Here is a 6,328-nt window from a genome sequence, read left to right on the forward strand (position 1 = left end):
CATTTTTCCTCATGATGATCATCATTCTCCAAGGATAATGTCCATGAGAACTGAATTTACTACTTTTAAACCTAAAGGCCAAAGACCTTTTGGATTCTGTCTTGTTTAATATCTATTCATGTTCAGATGTCCCATTCTATGAATAGAATTATCCTACTAATTCTCATCAGGATACAAAGCTAAGACCTGTTAAGGCTTTGGTTGCTATGTAAGTTCTAGTGTGCATAATGCTTTGGTATCATACTGTTCTCCATTTTCAAGGAGAAAGATAAAGGAACTTTGGTACTGCACACATATATTGTATCAAGGATATACTGCGACATATTTAATATATATAGGACTGCTTGCCAGCTAGGGGAGGGGATGGAGGGAGAGAGGGGAAAAATCAGAACAGAAGTGAGTGCAAAGGATAATGTTGCAAAAAATTACCCTGGCATGGGTTCTGTCAATACAAAGTTATTATTTTAAAAAAAAGAGGAACTTATTTTCTTGTATATGTATCTATTAAGGAGCTGCAGAATGCATGAGTGTGGTGCAATAAGAAGAGCACTAGATTCAAGATCAGCAAATCTCTGTTTTTCTCTTTGTACTGCTACTTATTAGCTGGCGATCCTTGGGAAAATTATTTAATTTTCCAGGTTCTTAGTCCCCTCTCAGGAAAATGATATTTGGGTTAAATAACCTGAGAAGTCTTTGCTAGTTCTGTTTATCATGCTGATCAACTTTTAGATTATGTCCCAATGTCATCAAACATATAGACAACCATAGTCCTTAATTGTGAGAGTTACTGTTGAAAATGATGACTCTGATGACATAGAAAATACTCATATATCAGCAAAATATTTAGAGAATCTGAGTGTTAGGGAAAGACTAACCCTTAGAAATGATCTAGTCCAAGCTCTTAATTTGACAGAGGAAATTAAGATTTCATCTCCCTGAAGCACATTTTTTAAATTCACAGAGCTTGTTAAGAAGTAAAAGCTAGGACTAACTGGCACCTTGATCTCCTAACCAGGGATATACTGGTAAATGTTTAAAAATTATTTTTAAATGGCACAATAGATAAAGCACTGGCCTCACAGTCTGAGTTCAAACTTGACCTTAGACAACTTAATAGCTGTGTGACCCTAAATAAGTCACTTTACCCAATTGCTTCCTCCACCCTCCAAAAAAGTCTCAAAACAACTGAATAAATACAGTTTAAAGTATAATTTACATTATTTACATTTCCCCATATCTTTCTCAAAACCAGAAAAAAGGATAACTCATACCCTTATTTGTAATGCTTTCCAATATTAGGGAGTAGATGCTTACACAGAAAATTCAACAATCAGCTCTTGTGAGCTGGTTCCAGTAGACTTTGTACTAAAGTACTTTAGTACACTACTATCCAACTCCTTCTTACCTGCTCTATTGCCTTCACTTTATTTCAGTCAGTGAAATCTATATATTAAATATTAAAATTAGAAACATTTCAACTCCAGAATTAAGAAAGGTTTAATAGTGGTCTAGATTAATGGAAAAATTAAATGAACTAGATTCCTCCTTTTCCTAAAGCAAACAGGATTTTGTGTAAACACCCTGTAGTGAGAGAAAATTGGGATAGTGACATGACATTTTGAATATTTGATGACCACATCCATGTTTACTAGATCACCACACCTGTGGTCTCCTGTCTTCTTTGATTTGCCTCCATTAAAAATCCAATTGAGTTTCAGAAATTCTGATTCTTCTATGCTATTTCTATTTTTCTCCTGCCATTTATCCATCAAATCTTAAGGCTAAATGGAAGAGCTTAACTTCATCCATGTTGCATACAAAGTTATCTGCAAATGTGATTTCACTTGCTTAGCTTCCTTTCTAAATGAGATGCAAGTGGTTCCGCTGATTTCCGCTAAAAGTTGGATCTCAGAAGACATGGACACCAGGCCAAGTGACAAGTTAAAAGATAATGAAGATGAATTATGGATGTGCAACTGTTCACATATAATACAAAGAACCCGCTCCAATTTTATGCTAGATCTTTGAGTGGAATATTGGAATGTCTTCCTGCTATTAAATATAGTGAAATGTGAATTAACCATAATGATGGGAAAGTGGGAGGTTCTTTGACTGAAATTTCTGATTAAATGGCTAGAATGGTTTATTCAGGGTCTCCTGAATATAGCACGTTTATTCCTTTTGATTATGTCATTTTCATTTTTTTTTAGTATTAACTCTTAAAAATAAATTCTACAGAAATAGTGAAAAGACACAAAAAAAGGAATAAAAGTTTGAGGGGAAAATGAGGAAGGAGGAATTTGGAGTTGGGGAAAGGGAACAGTTTACTTCATGTGTTCCTGAGAATCTGGAACTAGAGCTGGGGTTCTTAACCATTTTTATGTCAAACTGTTTTGGTAATTTGGTGAAACTAAGGCTCCCTTCTCAAAATGTTTGTTTCCTACATTTATTTTGAAAGGAAATGCTAAATTTCAGTCGGGAGGTGAGTGAAAATAAAACTTCATTGTCCCTAAGGTCTATGGACTCTAGCTAAAGTCTAGAGAGTATAAAACATTTTGGTAAAAGCACATTCCAATGGGTATTTCAGACTAACTCCTAGGGAGAGTGGGGAGAATACAGTTCATTTTATTCCAGTTTGTCAACTTATTAAAAACCCTACAATTATAGGGGTGGCTAGGTAGTGCAGTGGATACAGCACTAGCCCTGAATTCAGGAGAACCTGAGTTCAAATTTGATCTCAAACACTTACATTGAACACTCCCTAGCAGTGTGACCTTGGACAAATCACTTAACTCCAATTGCCTCAGCAAAAAACAAACAAACAAATAAAAAACTAATTGTAACCACATCCTTCTGTCATCCTTCCCCACCTTCCCAGGCACATATACCAAGTGAATGTGCACCCTTTCTAAAATGGCAGAAACACCTCACAGTAACAAGAAGCCATCATGGTTCTAAGCAAGGGCTCTAGTTTAGAAAGGCAACATAGCAGAATGGAAACATACTCCTCCCTGTGGAATTCTGGATTTAAATCCTGTTTCTCACTTACTATCTGTGACCCTAAGTCACACTCTGGACTTGGTTTCCTAACCTAAAAAATAAGAGAGCCTTCCCTTAGTTCTAGTTCTATAATTTCAATGCTCCTAATTCAGAACACTTTTCTCAGCACAACTCCCTCTTGTAGAAGTGTGCTAATGAACTAGGTGGCTTGGAAGATAGAATAATGGGCCTGCAATCAGAAACAGAAATAATTTGGAATTATGCAAAATAAAATTACTCACTTATTCTTATTCCCTGACCAAATGATACAAATACTAAAAATATACTCTAAGTAATCCAAAAAAGAAAGACTGTGGATTGTGACCTCCTTTCTTTCAAAAATTTTCCTCCTCAGTCTGGGCGTTTCTTCCAGGGCAAATCCATACACGCACTTCCAAGCTCCAATGTCCAAGGAGCTGGCCACTGGAGTCTTTTAGAGTAATGTTGGGGATTGTTGGGGCCGGTTCATGCCCCTCATGCAGGAACTGTGGCACATGTAGATGTCATGGATTGTAATACAATCATAGGCGACCTATGGGGATATATAAGGCACGGATACACTCTGTCCCAAGGCGGTGACATCACTGAGGCACGATCCAGATTGGGTGCTGTGGGCGTCTATGTGATCGGGACATCTTTCATTGGGGGGGGTGGGAGGGAAGGTCAGCACTTACCTCAATCATATGTTCTGACTTCTTATGAATAGCCATAATGACTGAGTTGGGCACCAGCAAGGATGGTGAGGGGATCCAGAGTCGGCCGCGGCAGGTCTCGGCCATCTTACAAAATAGCTTGTTCAGTTCAGGGGTGTCCAAGCAAGTGACAGATTTGGTGGTTCTGCAAGGTAGAAATCCAAGCCTGAAGCCAAAATCCCCAGGACAGTCCTTTTGGGATGGAACAGTAGATGATGTTGGCAGATTAGCTGGAGCACAAACATCGGATAGCCATGACTTTCTTCATCATTTTCCAGTCAGCTTACACTGTCTGGTGAGGCAAACTGTGTATCATCTGTGGTCCACAAATCATCTGGCAAATTGTTCTACTATAATTTCCATGGGTTTGAGAAGGTTTTCTAGCTCAGTGGAAGCTCCAGATTTGACAGTGATTCCTCCATGGAAGGCCTAGGAAAGCAGTTTTGTGGCTGGAGAATGGCCCGGGAGAGCCCAGGGATCTGGGCTTCAAACTTTTTTGATTCTGTCATTTTTCTGTCATGAATCCCATATATATAATATTTTAAAAATGCTTTCTGGTACTGCAATTTCTTCTGACATGTCCTTCTCTTATCTTAGAAGAGTTTCTAATAAGCAATTGAATCAAACTTTCTTATAGGATATATAACATTTTGTCCCCATAATTTACCTGCTAAACAAGTACATTTTGTTATCAGTCTTCTTCAAAGTTGGTCATAAAAATCTATCTGGATTCTGATGTCTTTTGTAGTTCATTTACTAATCTGTATTTTTTCTTTCAGTTCTATTTTCTTCATTATGCATCAATTCATACAAATCTTTCTATTTCTGAACTCGTTATAATATTTTTATACTATTAATAATATATTATACCACAACTTCTTCAGCCATTTTCCATTTTATGAACATCCTTTCCCTCTTTAGACTCAATTTTTCTATCACTAAAGGGAAGCTACAAATATTTTTTTGTCGTTATTTTCTTTTTACTTTTCTGTTTTGTTCTATTTATTTATTAATTCTGATTTTAACACATTATGGCATGATTTTAGAAAATTAGGCAGTTGACTCAGTAACATATCTTTTTATCTATTTTAAAATAAAATATTTAATTTTATAAGGTGTTATTTGCTAAAATATTCTTTGTAAACATAATTGATGAATATGTGGCCTTTCTTTTTTGTATTACATGGAGTACATCTTTAGTATTTGTATCATTTGGTCAGAGAATAAGAATAATTGAGTAATTTTTTTTTTTTTTTTGCATAATTCCAAATTGTTTTCCAAAATGTTTTAGGCCAATTCTTGGCTTCCTTAACAGTCTGTTAGGGACACTTTTCAACAACTCCTTCACAAGTTTTAATTTACATTTTCCTTAACAATGATGTTACATTATTTATATGATTATTGATAGATCCTATTTCTTCTGTTGAAAATGGTTTATTTGTGTTCTTTGCAGACTTGTCAGTTGAGGAGTGACTATTAATATAGTTGTATCAATCCCCTATGCTGTATGTCATTCTCAGGGATTTTTCATGCATCACATACCAGAGTATTAATAATAAACATTTACAAAAAGACAATCTTGAAAATTATATACTATTTCTGTCTTTTGTTTTGGTTTGTGGTGGATAATGCAAGGCTATATTTTTTCTATTAGTTTAAGAAAACAAAGTGGTAGAGAAATTTTATGAAAGAGTTTTCAAATTAAATCATTCACTCTGACATTTTGTTGACAATTGTTGTCAATGCAAAAATGAGAGAAAACAAAGATGGAGAAAAATATATAGGAAAGGATAATTCTGAAAGATGGAGCTATGCTAAAGACTTGTATATTACATGGAAAACTCAAAACTTTATTTCATAAACACTTTCTTTGAGAAAAGAATCTGAAGGTGCTGGATTTGGCAAGTAGCAAATAACAGCTTACAGAAATAAATGTTTTATTTTAGCAGATAAGAAGACATGTTATTGAGTCAGCTGTCTAATTTTCTATAATCATGCCATTAATGTGGTAGAGTTAAAATCTGAATTAGTAAATAAATAAAACAAAACAGAAAAGCAAGAAGAAGAAAAAGCAAGAAACATAAAATGTTCAATTGAAAGAACAATTGAAATTTATTTAAAGGAGCATTTAACAAGTCAAAAGTGAGAAATGGACAACAGAAATGACATTAATATGACAATGATTTGGTACAGAAATCTAACTAATGTAAACTAATTGTCACAACATGGAAACTAAAAGAAAACATCTTACTAAATATCTGGTTTACTTGGAAAGTGGAGAGAAATGTCAATCAAAAGCAATACTAGGTAAGAAAATAAACTCATTAAAAAATCTTATGGGTACTACTATCTACCTCTCAGATTGGCCAAGATGACAGGAAAAGATAATGATAAATGTTGGAGGGGATGTAGGGCAAGTGGAACACTAATGCATTGTTGGTAAAGTTGTGAAATGATCTAAACATTCTGTAAAGTAATTTGGAACTATGCCCAAAGGGTTATAAAACTGTGCTACCCTTTGATACAGCAGTGTTTCTACTGAGCTTGTATCCTGAAGAGAACTTAAAGCAGGGAAAGGGACTCACATGTGCAAAAAT

The 6,328-nt window shown here is 35.1% G+C and overlaps 1 pseudogene; it reads right to left on the reverse strand.

Annotated features, from left to right (window-relative positions):
• Positions 1 to 3,314: 3,314 nt before the first annotated feature.
• LOC127545200 (cellular tumor antigen p53-like) lies at positions 3,315 to 4,240 on the reverse strand (annotated as a pseudogene).
• Between the last annotated feature and the right edge of the window lie 2,088 nt (positions 4,241 to 6,328).

The sequence above is a fragment of the Antechinus flavipes genome, chromosome 1 (assembly GCF_016432865.1).
Source record: "Antechinus flavipes isolate AdamAnt ecotype Samford, QLD, Australia chromosome 1, AdamAnt_v2, whole genome shotgun sequence".
NCBI lineage: Eukaryota > Metazoa > Chordata > Mammalia > Dasyuromorphia > Dasyuridae > Antechinus > Antechinus flavipes.